The 17,634-nt window shown below is 52.0% G+C and overlaps 1 protein-coding gene across 1 annotated transcript in view; it reads left to right on the top strand.

Moving 5' to 3' along the window:
* RAB11FIP5 (RAB11 family interacting protein 5 (class I)) overlaps nucleotides 1-17,634 on the top strand; it is a gene marked incomplete at its 5' end in the record, with an annotated part of 37,907 nt that overhangs the window by 3,556 nt on the left and 16,717 nt on the right. The gene's annotated exons all lie outside the window — the stretch shown is intronic.

Raw genomic sequence — 17,634 nt, 5'->3', positions numbered from 1 at the left:
CACACCAGGCTAATTTTTATATTTTTAGTAGAGACCAGGTTTCGCCATGTTGGCCTGGCTGGTCTCAAACTCCTGACCTCAGGTGACCCACCTGCCGTGGCCTCCCAAAGTGCTGGGATTACAGGCATGAGCCACCACGCCTGGCCCAACATCCTTCTTAGCACTCCCCAGTGGGTATCCTGTGTTTGCCTCCCTGACTCCCAAGACAGGGATGGGATGTGGTAGTTAGTTAGTTCTCCTTGTTCCTTGTGGGGTCAGATGGGTCATTTGGACCTGTCTGGCCTTTATGCAATTGGTGTGGATCACACCCTCAGGGAGTGGACCTGAATATATCAGAAGAGGGAAGGAAGGAAGCAGCAGCAAAGGTTTTGGAGTAAGAAGACAGGGCATCTGCCACAGGGCCATTTTGCTTGGGGAGACCTGGTCTTTGCCCTGGAATGCTGGTCTTTGTGTGTTTTAGGAGAGGAGGAGGAGAGAACACAACTGTGTTATATGGAGCCCCTGTCCACCTTCTCCCTCATCCTGATAAGGGTGAAATGGTCCCTGTGGTAAGGCCTGGAGTGTGGCAGACAGGATCATCATCCTGGGCCTGTTGGATCAATGGTTAGAGGCTGGCCTCTTGGGAACTTGGGTTGGGATCAGTTTGTCTTTTTTCATCACAAAGACTAGAACTGTTGTGACCATGAATCATGGCCTGCAAGAGGCTCCATTCAGGCCCTGCTTAGACTGTGCCACTTGGCAAGGGAGCTCGGAGACCTAAGGCTGTGAAGGATGTAGGTCTGAGATGAGAGTCTTCTGCCTGGCTGGTTATGGTGTTCTGAGACCTCTTTAGGTGGGTGGGTTTGGGGGCACTAGGAGGCACCTGAGGGGACATGCATCCTGTTGGCCTAAGGCTGGGATGGTCTTTGAAGGCTTCCATCTATCCTGTAACCCACAGACAGCCTGGGCAGACAGTTGTGGGCAGATGGTGTGTGACCCTACAGCCTTCTCTCTATTGGCTTCTGGGTGTGACTCTGCTCCTCGGAAAACAGCCGTGGTCACTTGAGCCCCTGGCCTTGGCTCCTGCCCCAGCCCCAGAGCTGGCATGGGAGGCCTGTAGGGCTGCTGGGGAGGTCTGCTCTGGCTGCAGGGGAAGGGTGTGGCTGCACTCAGAAGCCAGTCATTGGTATGCAGAAGCTCCACTGCCCTTAGTTATGGGGTAGTTTTTATTTGGGGTTGCTTGAGCAGCAGCGTCTGGGGGTGTGGGGCGGGGTAGGAAGTGTGACTCCTCAGTCAGGCTGGGCAGCTCCTCCTCTCTGGCCCAGCAGCTTCCCCTGCCCTCCCCATCTGCCCTTGGCCCTGAGCCCTGGCTGGGACCAGGGAGTTTCAATGGGCCTGTGGTCAGCCCCATCTCTGCCCCGCCTGCCTGTCCTTGTAGGCAGCTGACTGCAAGGCACAGCTCAGCAGAGCCACATCCCAGTGACCTTGAGGGCTGTCCTCCTCTGCTGGGAGCTGCCCGCCCCGCTTGTCACTGCTGCCACCTCAGTGCTGTGACGCTCTTGTCTAAACCACTGGCCTGGCCTTGTCCAGATGTTCTCCTGCCCTTCCCACCCTGCGCAGGGACAGATGATGAACATAAGAACAGGAGCTGTTGTCGCTCTGCTCCAGGGGAAGCAGTCCTCTTTTTCTTTCCTTTGCAAAATGGTGTAGTCATGAAGCAGTTTTGTTTTTCCCCACGGCCAGGTAATAAAAATGAGTCCACACGTGAGTCTGCTGTGCACCTGGCAGTCCCATCGGGGAAGAGTCTGATCACTGTGCCCTTACTGAGCTGGCCTGAGGTTATTTCTACCTTGGGAACAATGGTGGCCAGAGAAAGGCTTGGCTGGCCACACAAGGCCTCTGTGTGGAGCTGGGCCCCGGCCTCTCAGGAGCAGCAAGTAGGGCCTCCCAAAATGGGGCTCCCAGGGGCAGCCAGCACCTCCAAGAAGCTGCAGGGCGGGGAGGGGGTATCACAGGCCACCTTGACCTTTGGTTCACCTGGTAGTGGGGAAGGGAGCACAGCCCTTACTCATGGGACTCCAGCATGGGAGCTGGAAGAGAGCTCAGACAGGAAACCGAGACTCGCAGAGGGAGAGCTGCACACTCTCAACTACCCAGCACTTAGTGGAGGGTGTGCCCTGTGTGGTTTCCATTAGACCCGGGCAGCCCACAGAGCTGTAGGATTTGGGATAAAGAAGAGGTGGCATTTGGAGCCCTGTGTGTACCCCAGGGTTTCTGTGGAAGTGCCTGCCAGGTTTTAGTGAGATGGGGCATTGGGCTTCTCTGCTGACCTGGAAGGGCAGTCCAATCCAAAGGCAGTTCTGGAGGCCTGAAAGGCCAAGAGTGGGCCACTGGTACGGGAGAGATTCCAGAGAAGGGGAGGCCCGGACATCCCCCTCCATTTGGAGGAAGCCCTATAGGCAAGTGCTATGTTTTGGGGCCTAGACAGGGAGCCCTGGAGATGTTGGGAGTAGACAGAGCCACTGGTGCCGGCTGTGGTCAAGGCACACCTCTGTGAGGAGGGGACACACACCAGACCTGTCGGCCATCATGGAACCCATCTGCCTCCCCAGCCTTCTCTGAATCCCCACACCTGGAGCATGTGGCACCTGTTTTGGTGCATTATTTTCATTGCCTGGTTGGTCTAGTACATCACTGATGAAGGCCTGTCTAGGTGCTGGCACTGTCTTAAGGACTGGACTTCCGTTTGTCCACGGCAAGCCCTTGAGGTGTAGGCACTGTTTAACAGCTGAGGAAACCTTGGCATGGAGAGGTAAAGTGACTTTGCTTTTTCTTTCTTTTTTTGGGGGGATCTGGCTCCATCACTCAGGCTGGAGTGCAGTGGTGCCATCATAGCTCACTGCAGCCATGAACTCTCAAGTGATCCTCTTGCCTCAGCTTCCCAAAGTGCTGAGATTATAGGCATGAGTCACTGGACTTGACCACAGCACATGGCACAAAGTCAGGATGTGAACCCAGGCAGTCTGGCTTCCAAGTCTGTGCCCTTGGCCACCACACCACACTGCCCACTTCAGTCTTCCCCCATGTCTCCCATGACCCTGCTCTGCACAGGGCCAGGTGCTCAGCTGCTGCCTGCTAAGGCTTCCTCTCTCCTCCTTGACATGGATCTCGGGGGTTAATCTGGTGCTTTGTAAGCATGACCTGCTTCTCCTGGGTGAGTCCTTGGTTTATTGGGATAAGCACATTTGGTCTGCAGCTCTAGCCTTGTGTCCGTCTCAGAGGCTGGGGGGTGTTGTCTCTTACTTTGGGAGGGAGTCACTGCCACCAGATAACCCTCAGGAGTGGAGTGAGGGCTGGGTGTGGTGGCTCATGCCTGTAATCCCAGCACTTTGGGAGACCGAGTCAGGAGGATCACTGAAGGCCAAGAGTTCAAGAGCAACCTAGGCAACATAACAAGACTCCATTTGTAAAAAAAATACAAAAAATTAGCTGGGCATGGTGGTGCGCTAGTAGTCCCAGCTACTCAGGAGGCTGAGGTGGGAGGATCACTTGAGCCCGGGAGTTCAAGGCTGCAAGTAGCAATGATTGCCCCACTGCACTCCAGCCTGGGTGACAGAGCAAGATCCTATCTCAAAAAAAGAAAAAAAAAAGGGAGTGGAGTGAGGCTTGAGAAGGTCAGCCTCACTTTCCACCAGGGCACTTTCCACCCTTGGGAGATTTGCTCCTTTCAAGCAGGGCTTGGGGGCATCAGCACATACCAGACTCTGTAATCCTTCCCAAGACGTCACATGCTGGTTTTACTGTGACAGAACACTCCGAGCCATCCTGTTCTTCCTCCTGCAGCAATACAGTCATTTGCTATTTTTTCCCTTCTGTTTCACAACGTCCAGGAAGCAATTACTGAACAACCATTGTAACCACTGTGCCTAGGTCAGTGCTGTGGGGGAAACCAGGGAAATAAAGTGGATAGCCCTTTCTCTAGAAGGGCTAAAATATGTTTGAGACAAGCCTAATGCAGCAAGGACAGTTCCTCTACAAAGCAGCATGTAAAAAGTGTGAGAGAATGAGGGGATCAGGAGAAGGGGGAGCTCACCAGTTGGAGTGATCAGGGTGGGCTTCTTGGGAGAGGCAAGGCCTTGAATAACAGGTGAGATCTGATTAGAGGCAGGGTGAGTTGGAGGCAGGGAAACTGTGAGTGTGGTGGGACTGGGCCAGGAGAGGGAGTGAGGGGAGCCAAGCTTAGTTTCCTGTGTGCTGCTCTCAGCAAAACAGCCTGACTTTCTTTACTTCCTATTTACTTCTTTTTTTTTTTTTTTTGAGACAGAGTCTTGCCGTGTTGACCAGGCTGGAGTGCAGTGGTGTGATCTTGGCTCACTGCAGCCTCCGCCTCCCAGGTTCAAGTGACTCTCCTGCCTCAGCCTACTGAGTAGCTGGGACTACAGGTGCATGCTACCACACCTAGCTAATTTTTGTATTTTTAGTAGAGTTAGGGTTTCACCATGTTGGCCAGGCTGGTCTCGAACTCCTGACCTTAAGTGATCTGCCCACCTCAGCCTCCCAAAGTGCGGGGATTACAGGCGTGAGCCACCGCACCCGGCCCCCATTTACTTTTGAGTAGTTCACCTGGTCCAAATTCTAAAGGTACAGAAGGGCACGTAATGAAAAAAATTTCCCTTGCCCCACCTTGAGTCACCTAGCTACTCTCTTCAGAGACATCTAACATTACCAGTTCTTGTGTAACCTTCCAAAGGTATTTTCTGCATTTAGAGGCAAATGTGTTGTGTATTTTCTTCCCTCCCCCATTTTTGTTTTCCCAAATGCAACATTCTCACCACACAGTTCTGTACTTCCCATAAGCCTGGCAGGGGAGTTATTGTTTGTCTCCCCCTGTTGTGGGGTCTGAACTGAGACCTTGGCAGAGGGGACCATCGCCACTTGGTTTTGTTTTCCTCAACCTGAGTCTCCTGCTCAGGGTGAATATGGAGTTAGGAGCACACTGGCGAAGGGATGGGTTAAGTGGAATTTCTTCTTTATTTTTCCACCTGTCAGAGATCCCCCGAGAGAGGTCATCTTGCGGGTTCTGTCCTTCCTTCTGGGCAGGCTTGTTGCTTTTTGGTCCTGGGCCACCTCAGTTATGTGGGGCCGATGATGGCCTGTAAAAGGCCTTTGATAGACAATAAACCTACATCTTTCTGTGTGGTTTGGCCTACTTTTAAGGGTGCTTTCCCAGTGTCACCTCATTTTATTCTTCCCTGAGGGCAGACAGGGGGAGCACCATTTTTTTTTTTTTTTTTTTTTGAGACGGAGTCTCGCTCTGTCGCCCAGGCTGGAGTGCAGTGGCCAGATCTTAGCTCACTGCAAGCTCCGCCTCCGGGGTTTACGCCATTCTCCTGCCTCAGCCTCCGGAGTAGCTGGGACTACAGGCGCCCGCCACCTCGCCCGGCTAGTTTTTTGTATTTTTTTTTAGTAGAGACGGGGTTTCACCGGGTTAGCCAGGATGGTCTCGATCTCCTGACCTCGTGATCTGCCCGCCTCGGCCTCCCAAAGTGCTGGGATTACAGGTTTGAGCTACCACGCCCGGCCAGGGGACCACTATTTTTGCGAATATGGAGACTGGGGTCTCAGGAGGTGGAATGACCTGTTCAAGGTCACACGACTCAGCCAGACTTCTGATGTCTAAACCTGATGCTTTTCTCCCTACACTGTGCTGTCAACCCTACATCTTTTCTGTTGCTCTCTGTGGTTTGACTTGTCTCCAGCCATTTTTGCAGCTTTTCCTTGTGCTGGGTGAGCTGACAATGACAGACCTTTGGAGCCTACAGTACTAGGATGAGGATTAGACGAAGTGCTTGTGCCCAGGAGGGAGGGAGGCTGGACCTGGCTGGGATCTGAGGAGGGCTGAGTGAGCTGTCTGTCCCCACAGAGGCAGGGGGAACTCATGAATGAGGACCTGGGCTCCCTCCAAAGGTTGCTGGTGCCAGGCATGGTGCCAGGCCAGGTGATAAGAATCATCTTCTGGCCTGATAAGAGGCTGTATCCTGTCCTGCAATTATGTCTGGCTTGCAGTTTTACTGTAGATACCAAATCAAAAGGTGGGGTAGTCGGTGGATGCGGGGAGACAGCAGGGGTTGGCTTGACGCCCACACAGCTCCTGTGTGCTGGTGTGTGAGGCAGGCTGCTGGGGGGGCACTTGGAGAGGAGAGCAGGCATCGGGGTGGAGGAGGCTCTGGGAAAAAGGGTTTTCCGACTGTCTCACCAAACTCTGAATATAATAGTTCTAGTTTCACTTTACCTTGTCTTTAACTGCCTGATTTTATCACCCTCATTTTACAGAGGTGAAATGGCGGCTTCAAGCCACTTAGTAAGGCAGAGCCAGGACTAGAACCTAGGTCTCCCGTCTTCCAATCCGCTGGGGTTCTCACACAATGCCCTTAAAATCATTGTTTTTCCAACTTGTTTCTGAGACAAAAGCCGAGCCCTGCCAATTCCATGTCATTTACCCGTCAGGTGTTAGAAGATGTTCTGCATCTCGGGCCCCTTCTCAGGTGGTTAGGGATAAAAGGTAAATAACTGTCCCTGCTGTCAATAGTAGTGAGAGATCAAAGTGGAGTGGCTCTGCCATAGTGCTGCTGCAGGGGGCGAAAAAGGGGTGCTTCCAAGGGGCCCTCTGGCTCTCCTGCCTCCCCCATTGTTCCTGTCCCAGTTCAGGCTTAAAAAAATTTTTTTTTAACCTCTGCTCTGGACTATTACCTTAGCTGCTGCTGCCTTTTTATAAACCAGAGTGCCAGTTTTTAATTAATGGTGAGAAATAACTGCTAAGGCATTAGGAGTTGCTCAGGTCAGCCTGGCCATGGGAGCTACCCTGGGCTGTGACTGTCCCTTGCTGGTCCCCTGCCTCACCTCTCTGCCATCGCTCCCTCTTCCTGCAGCCTAGTGTCAGTCCTGTCCTTGTGTTGTACCCTGTCGTGCATTTCAAGGCCCAGAATACAATTATGGCTCCTTAGTGTGTGACATTAGGGGCAGTCTTCTCCTGCCTGCACATCTGCAGTCTGCATGTTCTGTCCCTCGCACCTGGAATGTCTCCCTACCCCCTCCTCGCCTCTTTCCCACCCATTGTTAAGGGCCCAATATAAATGCCACGTCCTGCACCCTCCTCCCGAGGTCAAATCCCTCCCCTTGAGCCTTCCTGTGTGCTTCATTTGTGCATTTTTATGGTGTCAGTCTTTGGAAGACGCCTGTCTTTGGAAGAGGCTGGGGCAGTGGCTGCAGCCAGAAGGAGGAAGCTACAGACTTGGTGGGTTGTAGCCATAGCAGGTGAGGCTCAGGTGGGGACCAGCCCAGGGAAATTGGGGACTGTGATGTTGGGGGCATGATCAAAACAAGCTCCAGAGTAGCCTGCTCCCAGCTAGCAGGTGCATGTGGCTGTTTTTGTTTCTCTGGAGTCACCTTCATCAGCATGCAAGGGTTTGAGGGTCAGCCTGAGCACTGTGGCGTGACGCTGGGGAATCTGAGGGCCTTCAGCCAGCTTCTTGCCCTTCACCAGGCCCCCTGTTCCCTTAGCTGGGTGGGAAATGGGAGCAGCACCCATCCTCTGCTTTGAGCTCTCAGCCTGGGTCCCATGCAGTAGGCAGGGAGGGGAGGACCTAGCCTTCTGCTGAGTTTGCTCCCTCCCCACTCTAAAGCAGGTTTTCTCAGCCCTTTTGGTGCATGGACTCCTCAGAATAAGGTCTTTAAATATACAGCATTGCAAAGTACGCCAATGGTGAAGTATAGTTCTCAATACAAAAGCCAGCACTACCAGGCGCAGTGGCTCACGCCCGTAATCCCAGCACTTTTGGAGGCCAAGGCAGGTGGATCACGAGGTCGGGAGATCAAGACCGTCCTGGCTAACACAGTGAAACCCTGTCTCTACTAAAAATACAAAAAATTAGCTGGGCATGGTGGCAGGCGCCTGTAGTCCCAGCTACTCGAGAGGCTGAGGCAGGAGAAGGGCGTGAACGCGGGAGGCGGAGCTTGCAGTGAGCAGAGATCGCGCCACTGCACTCCAGCCTGGGTGACAGAGCGAGACTCCATCTCAAAAAAAAAAAAAGCCAACACTTTGGGAGGCCGAGGTGGGTGGATCACCTGAGGTCAGGAGTTTGAGACCAGCCTGGCCAACATGATGAAACCACGTCTCTACTAAAAATACAAAAATTAGCTGCGTGTGGTGGTGGGTGCCGGTAAGCCCAGCTACTTGGGAGGCTGAGACAGGAGAATCGCTTGAGCACAGGAGGCGGAGGTTTCAGTGAGCCGAGGCTGTGCCATTGCATGCCAACCTGGACAACGAGCAAATCTCTGTCTCAAAAGAAAAAAAAAAAAAAGAAAAAAAAGAAAAAGAAAAAGCACTTATTAAAGAAACATAAGTGCTTTATTACACAGGAGGTCTAATGACTTTACAATTCAAAGTAGTGATGAGTATAAATATTTGTGACATCTGTAACTGCTGAAATGTGATAGGAAAATAATCCGGTTTCTCTTGGTGACAAGCATACAGGTATTGCTTCTATACTACTACTGTTGCAAAAATTCATAGTGGGAAGACATGCTAAAATTTGTTAGAGATTGGGGGAAATAAATGTGTGATTTTTCCTCCCATCTAACACATACCCCCTGCTCTAGAGAAATAGGGGGGTAACTTTCCTTTGGATTCCTTGGTTGGGCAGAGACATAGGGATTTCTGGGCATAGGGGGTGAGTGTGTGTTGTACTTGCAGAGGGAGGCAGCATAGTATAGTGGTCAAGGTCGGGGGCTCTGGAGGCAGGGAGCCTGCGTTCCAGTTCTGGCTCTCCTGCTTACTGTGTTACTGGACCCAGTGCACGTCTCCTTACCTCAGTGCTCACACTTGCTGAATGTGAGCGCCGATGCTCATGTGCATTTCCCGTGTGCCGGGCCCTGTTCTGAGCACTCCACGCGTAGACCATTGAATCCTCATGCAAGTTGAAGATCTTTATTCCAAAAGCTTGGGACAGAAGTGTTTTGGAGTTTGGATTTTGGAATATTTGTATTATCTGGCCAGTTGAGCATCGATATAAAAATGCAAAATGCTCCAGTGACCATTTCTTTTGAGCATCATATTGGTGCTCAGAAAGTTTTGGAGCATTTCAGATTTCCGATTTTTGGGTTGGGTTATTCAGCCTGTTGTCTTGTGAGGAGAGGGTAAGCTGCTATCACCATTTTATAGACAGCCTAGGAAATGGAGGCATAGAGATGAGGTCACACAGCCAGCACGTGGTGGGGCTGGGGCTTAACCCAGGCAGCCTGACGCCGAAGTCCGTGCTCTTAGCCACTCCCAGAGTCTGCCTCCCAAATCAACCTCACAGGGTTGTTAAGAGGATTGAGTAAGATGTAATTCCATGTGTTCAGTGCTTAGTATTGTGTGAGCACACAGTAGGTGCTAACTGAGTGACTGTAGTTGGTAATAGCGATAAGATTAGTGGACCTTGAGGGCCAAGAGATGGGCTGGAGTTGGGTCAACAGTGACTCTTCTGTTCACAAAGCTGGACGCTTCCCACATCTGATTGGGCATCTTCTCTCCCAGGGAAGTTAGTGAGATTCTTAGTTCAGTTGGGGGCTGAGGAAGTGTCTCACAGTTAAAGAAGGTCTCATTTTGGAAACCTTCCTTTAAGCCTGACATCTCTGGCTCCTGCCCTCCGGAGACTCCTGTTTGGGGGTTGGGGTGGGGACCCTCTTTGCTCTTTGGGAGCTCCAGCTCTCACAAGTAAGACCCTTGGGTTTGTAGCAATAGAAAACCATAGAGCAGTTGTGAAGGGGGCCCACATTAGTCACAGAATAATTTGTTGGCTCATTGAGCAAATATTTGAGTGTCCACTGTTAAGTGCTGGGGGTACAGAGATGAGCAGAATAATACACTTGACTGTTGAGTGAGGGAAGACAGATGCTAACAAGCCTTGAACATGTGCAGCATTTTGTCACGTTGATGTGCACGTGGGGACATGTGTGCGCACACACACACAGTACCAGCTTGTGGTCAGTATGATGATGAAAGAGGGTGAGGGGGACTGGGTGTGGTGGCTCATGCCTGTAATCTCAGCACTTTGGGAGGCCAAGGCGGGTGGATCACCTGAGGTCGTGAGTTCAAGACCAGCGTTACCAACATGGAGAAACCCTGTCTCTACTAAAAATACAAAATTAGCTGGGCAGGGTGGCCCACATGCCTGTATTCCCAGCTACTCAGGAGACTGAGGCTGGAGAATCGCTTGAACCCGGGATGCGGAGGTTGCAATGAGCTGAGATCAAGCCATTGCACTCCAGCCTGGGCAACAAGAGCGAAACCCCATTTCAAAAAATAAAAATGAAAATAAAAAACATAAAGAGGGTGAGGGGTGGTTGCAGTTGGGGTACTCGGGGAAGACTGAGGAGGCTCGGATGAACAGAGCCCTGACTCGAGTGAGTGAGTGAACCGTGGCCGGAAGGTCTGGCCTGCGTCTTGGGCAGAGGGAGCAGCACGTGGAGTGGCCTTGAGGTGGGAATACACCTGATGGGTTCAGGGACACCAGAAGGATCAGTGTGGCCCGAGTGGAATAAGAGATGCAGAGAGTCGTAGGAGCTGAGCCCCAAAAGGTGCTGAGTGAGGGAGAGCGGGGCGTGATGAGCTCCGACTGCATATCTTTGCTGGGTGGAACATGGACGTCAGGTAAACAGGGAGTTCTTTTTTTTTTTGAGAAGGAGTCTTGCTCTGTCGCCCGGGCTGGAGTGCAGTGGCGTGCAAGCTCCGCCTCCCAGGTTCATGCCATTCTCCTGCCTCAGCCTCCCAAGTAGCTGGGACTACAGGCGCCTACCACCACGCCTGGCTATTTTTAGTAGAGATGGGGTTTCACCATGTTAGCCAGGATGGTCTCAATCAACTGACCTCGTGATCTACCTGCCTCGGCCTCCCAAAGTGCTGGGATTATAGGCTTGAGCCACCACGCCCGGCCAACCAGGGAGTTCTAATGTCCATCAGGGAGGTGCTAGTGGATGGGACTATGGGGTGACAGTGGTGAGAGAGTGAGTTCTGGAGATAATTGCACGTAGAGTTCACAGAGTTCAAAGTTTAAATGTAGGGAGTGAGGGAAAAAAAGAAAAGAGACAAATCTGATTTCTAGGTTTGGAGTCTGGAATAAATGATGGGTGGGGGCTCAGAAAAGGGCATTGTTATTTGGGTCTGAATTTTAGACTGCTAAGAGTTGGGGGTGAGTTAGATTGTCCAGGCCTGCTGCTGCAGCTACCCACAGCCCCCATGCCCCTGTCTGTCTCTGACTGGAGTTCCCTGGCACTTGCATGGGTATGTGTGACAGCTGCCCAGGTCGGCTCTCCCCTGAGTACAGGGCCTCCCCAGTTATGCTGGATGGCATTGGTTAGCCCAGCTGCATTTTCTGAGAACTAGGTGGAGAGCTCGTTATGAGGGCCTGGGGACCCCACCAGCAGGAGTAACTAGGGCTGTAATCTTGATGACAGGTGAGCAGACTTGCTCCTCTCCACCCCTTCCATCCACTTTGTCCTCTGCTTCGGTGGTGGGTGAGGGGGAGGCTGAGGGCCAAGTCCCAAGTCCACACGGGGCCTGGTGAACTTTGTCAGGCAGAGAGAGCTTGGGAGAGGTGTTCTAGCTGAGCAGGGGGCCCTGCAAGAGCTTCCTTGTGGTCCCAGCCTCTCAGGAATTCTGGACCCTGATGGCTGCTGGGGGAGGCTGGGCTGCTCTCAGACAAGGTTTTGAGGGGCTGAGGACAGGACAAAACCCTGAGGTCCCCTCAGTGGTATCTCAGGGCACTGTGCTCTGGGATTGTGCCAACCTTTTGAAAGGGGGTCTGGTCTTCGGGGTCTGTGATGTGTAGCCAAGCCTTTTACAGCCTCTGTCTTCTCAGGGTACCCAGGGCAGGAGTATATTCTTTCAGCTTTTCTGAAAGTTGCTAAACCTTGAAGGTTAAGGTCATGGGCTTGGAGTCTGGCATTTTCATGTTCAACTTCCAGCTCCATTACTTACTAGCTGTGTGGACCTGGGCACGTTACAAACTGTCTCCACAACTTAGTTTCCTCATCTGTAAAATGGGCCTCCCATCTCCTGGGCTGGTTGTGTGGATAGTAAAAGAGCTGCAGAGCCCGGCACACAGTGAGCCCTCAGCAGGGTCAGGTCTGGCCGTTCTGTAGCTCCCTTGTGTGCAGCCCTCTGCTCAGGTGTGGCCTCTGGGCCAGCAGCAGCATGGGTAGCTGGGAGCTCTCTCAGGCCCACCTACACTTTGGGTATCAGAATACACATTTTAACAAGATCCAGTGATTTTTTTGCACTTTGCAGTTTGAGAAGCACTGATGTGTGTCTTCTGAAGAGCAGCATCAGTAGCTGCGTGTGCCTCTTCAGTGCAAGGAATTTTCTCTTACTGTGCCTTTCCTTATTGTGCCCATTATGTCCTGGCTGCAGAGGCACCTGGGACAAGTCCCAGATAATCATCATCTTCATCAAAACCCTTGTGTCCTGAGCATGTGCTGCGTGGGACTTGGAGAGTTTAAGTGCCCCAGATGGTGCCCCTGACAGAGAGATGGAGTCAAGGTGGGTGCTTTGCAGGTGGAGCAGCTTAGTTCCTGCAGTGAAGGATGTGCCGGTCGGTGATACCTGTGCTGCCAGCAGCCCGGACTTTGAGCACTGGGTGGGACAGAATCACTGTCCTTCCTCCTGTTTTGGTGAGAGTGTTGTTTCTCAAGTGGTTTCTGAACTAGGAGGCCTAATTCATCTTAACACTCTTAATTTCTAGAAAGTGCTTAATGCTGCCTGCTCCTCCCCCATGGGTTCCTTTGGTAACTTACCCCCTCCTGGGGGAGGGATGAGTATTTCTAGGGTCAGTTCTCTCAGAAGCAGCGTGTCCTCGGGACTTGGGAAGGCAAGCCTTACCGGGCAGGGGAGAGACACAGGCTTCTCCTGGGTGCTGACTAAGTGTACTTAAGGACAAGCCAAGGTGGAGAGCCCAGGTGGCCGCTGACCTTAAAGTGATGTAAAGCGTCAGGGACCATCCTTGTGGTTCCCACATGGGATCTGGGTGAATTCACTCACCTGTGGAGCCCTGCCCCCAAACCTACTGAGAAATATAGATAACCAGGCCGGGACCTTCTAGTTCAGTAAGTCTGGGTGGTGTCTTGGGTGGATTTATATCTATATATAAATCCTGCGCCGATGCATAGCAGGTTTGGGTGCTATAGCTGTAGAGCTGTGAAAACGAGAAGCTGTCTTTTGAGCCATTGTCTAGATGAATGTTGGGGCCTTGGTCACACCTTGATTGATTTTGGCCATGTCTCTGCCCTGGATGAAAGTGAAAGGTCAGGCCTCAGCTTGGGCTTCGGATTTCAGCTCGGTGGCCCAGCCAGGTAGGCCTAGTGAAGGGCACAGAGAAGGAGAAAAAACCTTGGTCAGGTAGGGAGGAAGGAGCAGGAGCAGAAGCTCCAAAACCGGAGACCAGGGCCTGTCTCTTGCACAGCCAGCCTTGGGTAGTTGAGGTTGGAATTTTTTTTTTTTTTTTTTTTGAGACAAAGTCTCACTCAGTTGCCCAGGCTGGAGTGCAGTGGTGTAATCTTGGCTCACTGCAACCTCCCTTCCCAGGTTCAAGTGATTCTCGTGCCTCAGCTTCCCGAGCAGCTGGGATTACAGGTGTGCGCCACCACACCCAGCTAATTATTGTATTTTCAGTAAAGATGGGGTTTTGCCATGTTGGCCAGGCTGGTCTTGAACTCCTGGCCTCTAGTGATTCGCCTGCCTCGGCTTCCCAAAGTGCTGGGATTGCAGGCGTGAGCCACCATGTGCGACTGAGGTTGAATATTTGTTTAAGGATCTGGCATGTTCCCTTGAAGGCCAGGCAGAGTGATCAGCTTCAGGGATTCAAGAGCGGGAGTGCTAGGAGCTCATGGTCGTGGGAGAGAATGAGAGGATAAGCAGGAAGCACTGGCTGTTTACCAACCAGGCTTGGCATGCTTTAGCCTCCCAGCAGCCCCGAGAGGATGGTTGTCCCCACCTGAGGGTCAAGGAAGTGGAGGCTGAGGGAGGTGGCCTGGTCAGTGGGGAACCCAGCACTCACCACCATGGCCTGCTGTCAGGTGCATCCAGATGAGAGCTGAGAGAGGGCCCTGCAGGGTTGTAACAGCTCCAGACTGTGCATGCATGATTTCTTTACTTTGGAGCTGTGTGCCCAAGGGGATACTCAGTCAATATCCACAAGAAACACAGTCCAGTGGGGGAGACCTTGGGCACCCAGGACATGACAACACCAGGAGGTCCTGGAGCACAGTGCTGCCAGATCTGGCTGTAGAGTGAGTTTGGTCAGAGTGTGTATGCCTGGTCAGAAAGAGGAGGGACTGGGCCAGGCCAGCAGGATGGTGGCAGCTGAGGGAGCTTCCTAGAGGAGGTGGGACTTGAACTAGGTCATAGGACCCTGTTGTTGCATTCCCTGTGGGAGCTTCAGTCTCTAGGGATGAGGTGCTCAGAGCCCATTTGCTCTGCTGCCTGTGGGGCTCTGTGAAGAGAAAGCGTCCATTTGTTTTCACCGCAGGTTCCTCAGACAGTGTTCATAGTTTCCTGTCCTCCAGTGGACCTCCATGGTACCCGGCAGGTCTGTGGGGCTGTCTGGTCCAGCCAGGGGGAAGTAGCAGCTCTGGGGACGGGGAGGATGTGACCATCTCAGCTCGTGTAGGCCACACTTCTGGGAGAAGGCCTGCTCTGGTTGAGTCCCTGGGGTGCCCGGGGTGCCCAAGGTGCCGGGCAGTATCCCATTCAGTCCTGCCCTTGCTGGGTTGCAGAGGGAGGTGGGGCTGGAAGGGAAGTAGATGGGTGATGGCAGCTGGGGTCTAGAGGTAGGTCCTGGCCATTCTCCATTTCACTGTGCTCTGGATGGGAGAGCCTAAAAAATATTCAAGGAAACTTTCTCTTTTTCCTTCCATGCTTCCTTGAAATACAAGTCCAGGGAGAAACCCAAATTCCCTATGGGGGAGGGGTGGGCGGAACAGGAGAAGGGGAAGTGACCTTATAGGGGAGAAAGGCCCAAAAGGTCCTTGTGGCAGAGGACCTGAAACTTGGCCTCCCACCTTCCTCTGAGGGCTGGGAGGCAGAGGAGTGCGGCACATTTTGTGGCTCAGGAAGCTGAGATGAGGTAGGAGCAAGAGCTTTCCCTTGTCTCTTTTTCATATTACCACAGTAATATATGCTCCTTATAAAACATTCAAATAGGACAAAAATAGACAATGTAGGAAGTGCTAGTTCCTTGCAGTCTCACCACCTGGCCCCGGCCCCCCCAGGTAATTGCATTACCGCTGTGGTTTGTGCAGTGTGACCAGCTGGGGCCGAGGGCCCCTGACCTGTCTGCCCCAGCAAAGGCTGGCTGTGCTTGCTGATCCTAGTTACTCAGGGCTCGGGTGGTTTGGGGCTGGAGTCCATACCCTTCTCTTTTGCCCTACCTCCCAGGACTTTCTGTGCTAGATAGGGCCTAGCCCAGATTTAGGGAACGCGACTAGGGCTTGGCCTCTAACTAGGTAGTCAGGCCCAGGGTGGTCACTGGGCTGAGAACATAGAGGTATGAGACTGTTGATGCTGCTGGCTGGTTTTTCTGTCAAACTTCCTCTCCTGCCCCACAGACACCCTCACACACATCCTTCAGTCTGTCTCTCTCACTTTGCCTCTCCTCCCCTCACTCCCTGCCTGTGCCTTATGAGAGAGGCACCCTCTTGGGCATTTTCTCTGCCCACCCTGCCCATGCCACCGTCTGTCCCTACCCGGCCTTCTCAGGGGATTGTCTCTTAGATTTGGGAGGGAAAACCAACAGTCTAGGCTCAGGCCGCGGAGTGGGTCTCCAAGGAGGGGACGGGCCATAGCTCACCAGGGTTTCGTTATGACGGGCTCTTCTACAGGGATGTAGAAGAGTCGGAGGTGCCCCAGGAAGCCTTTTAAAAAAAAAAAAAGTCAACATTAAAAAATAATCAGAATACTACCACAACTACCACCAAGCTTTTGCAGTGACTTAATTCTGGATCTTTGGATGTGTAGGGACTTTTCATGCAAAGGCTCCCCACGCTGTGTCCACCAGAACCTCAGGAAGCTGGCGCTGTGGGGGGCAGAGCTCAGGTGGGAGGTGGCCCCCGCACCACTGACTGCGGCTTGGGTAGGGGTGTGTGTGTGTGTGTGTGCGCGCTGTGCAGTCACCAAGGGACTTTGAGCCCTTTAGTGACCAGCCTGACCACTACCACCAGGCTTTATTCCACCTTCATGCTCGATTGGCTGGGTCTGGACTTCCAGGCTACTGGAAGACTTTTCCCTTAGAAATGTGAAGGCATTCCTTCACGTGGTGCCCAGTGTTGCTAAGGAAGACTCCAGTGCTGTTCAAATCCTTTCATGCCTGGTGTTCTAAACCTCATAGCCGTATCTGTTGGTGTGTGTCTGTCTTAGTTCATTGTGTTGCATACTTGTAGGACTGTTCTAGCATTCATGTTCTTCAGTTCAGAAAAATATTCTTGTATGATTTCTTTCATAGTTTCTTCCTTTTTGTGTTCTTTGCTCTCTTTTTTTTTTAGTTAATAGACTCTATTTTTCAGAGCAGTTTTAGGTTTACAGAAAAATGTGTGGAAAGTATAGAGAGTTCCCATCTACTCCACCCACCACCCGCCGCCGTTTCCTCTGTTGTTAACATCTTGCATTAGTGTGGCATGTTTGTTGTATTTGAAAGCCAATATCAATACATCATTGCTAACTAGAGTCTATACATTACATTACATTAGGGTTCATTTGTTGTATTGTGCATTCTGTGGGTGTATAACAACACATGTCCGCCATTACAGTAGCATGCAGGATAGTTTTTCTCTCCTGCAAAGTCCTGTGCTCTGCCTATTCATCCCTCTGTCCTCCCTTCAATCCCCTGGCAACCACTGATCTTTTCACTGTCTCCATAGTTTTGCCTTTTGGAGAATGTCAAATAGTTTTGTCATGCAAGCATGAAGCCTTTTCAGATTGTCTTCTTTCACTTATGTATGTAAGATCCATCCATGTCTGTTCATGGCTTGATAGCCTATTTCTTTTTATCATTAAGTAGTATTCCATTGTCTGGATGTACCACAGTTTGCTTATCTGTTCACTTACTGGAGGACACCTTGGCAGCTTCTGAGTTTTGGCAGTCATGAACAGAGCTGCTATAAACATTTGTGTGCAGGTTTTTCTATGGACATAAGTTTTTACTTCAGTAGGCTAAGTACCAAGAAGTGTGATTGCTCCTTGTATGGTTGGAGTTTGCTTATTTCTCTAAGAAACTGCCAACCCCTGCATAAGAACATCTCTCCCCAGTAGGGCGGGCCCCAGCCACCCTGTGCGGTGGCCATGTGTGTTGGGGGCTGTCTCTGTGTCTCTCTGGGCACAGTGGGTGTGCACCGGGAAGAACTTAAGCTTTGGAGGGCTGGACGCCTGGCTCTGAGTCTCCACGGATGGGTTCCTTTACCACTGAGCCTCACCGTCCTGATCTGCACCATGGGGAAGTGCCTCTTACCTCATACGCTTTTTGGGAGGTGTGTGCGGGAGTGAGGTAAGAACCCTCACGCTGGTTGTAACGCACCATAGATGCTCAACAGATGTGAGTGCTCTTCATCTTTCCTGGGTCTCTTTCT

Source organism: Mandrillus leucophaeus, unplaced genomic scaffold (genome assembly GCF_000951045.1).
Source record: "Mandrillus leucophaeus isolate KB7577 unplaced genomic scaffold, Mleu.le_1.0 Scaffold216, whole genome shotgun sequence".
Lineage (NCBI taxonomy): Eukaryota > Metazoa > Chordata > Mammalia > Primates > Cercopithecidae > Mandrillus > Mandrillus leucophaeus.
This window is presented reverse-complemented; position numbering and strand designations above follow the sequence as displayed.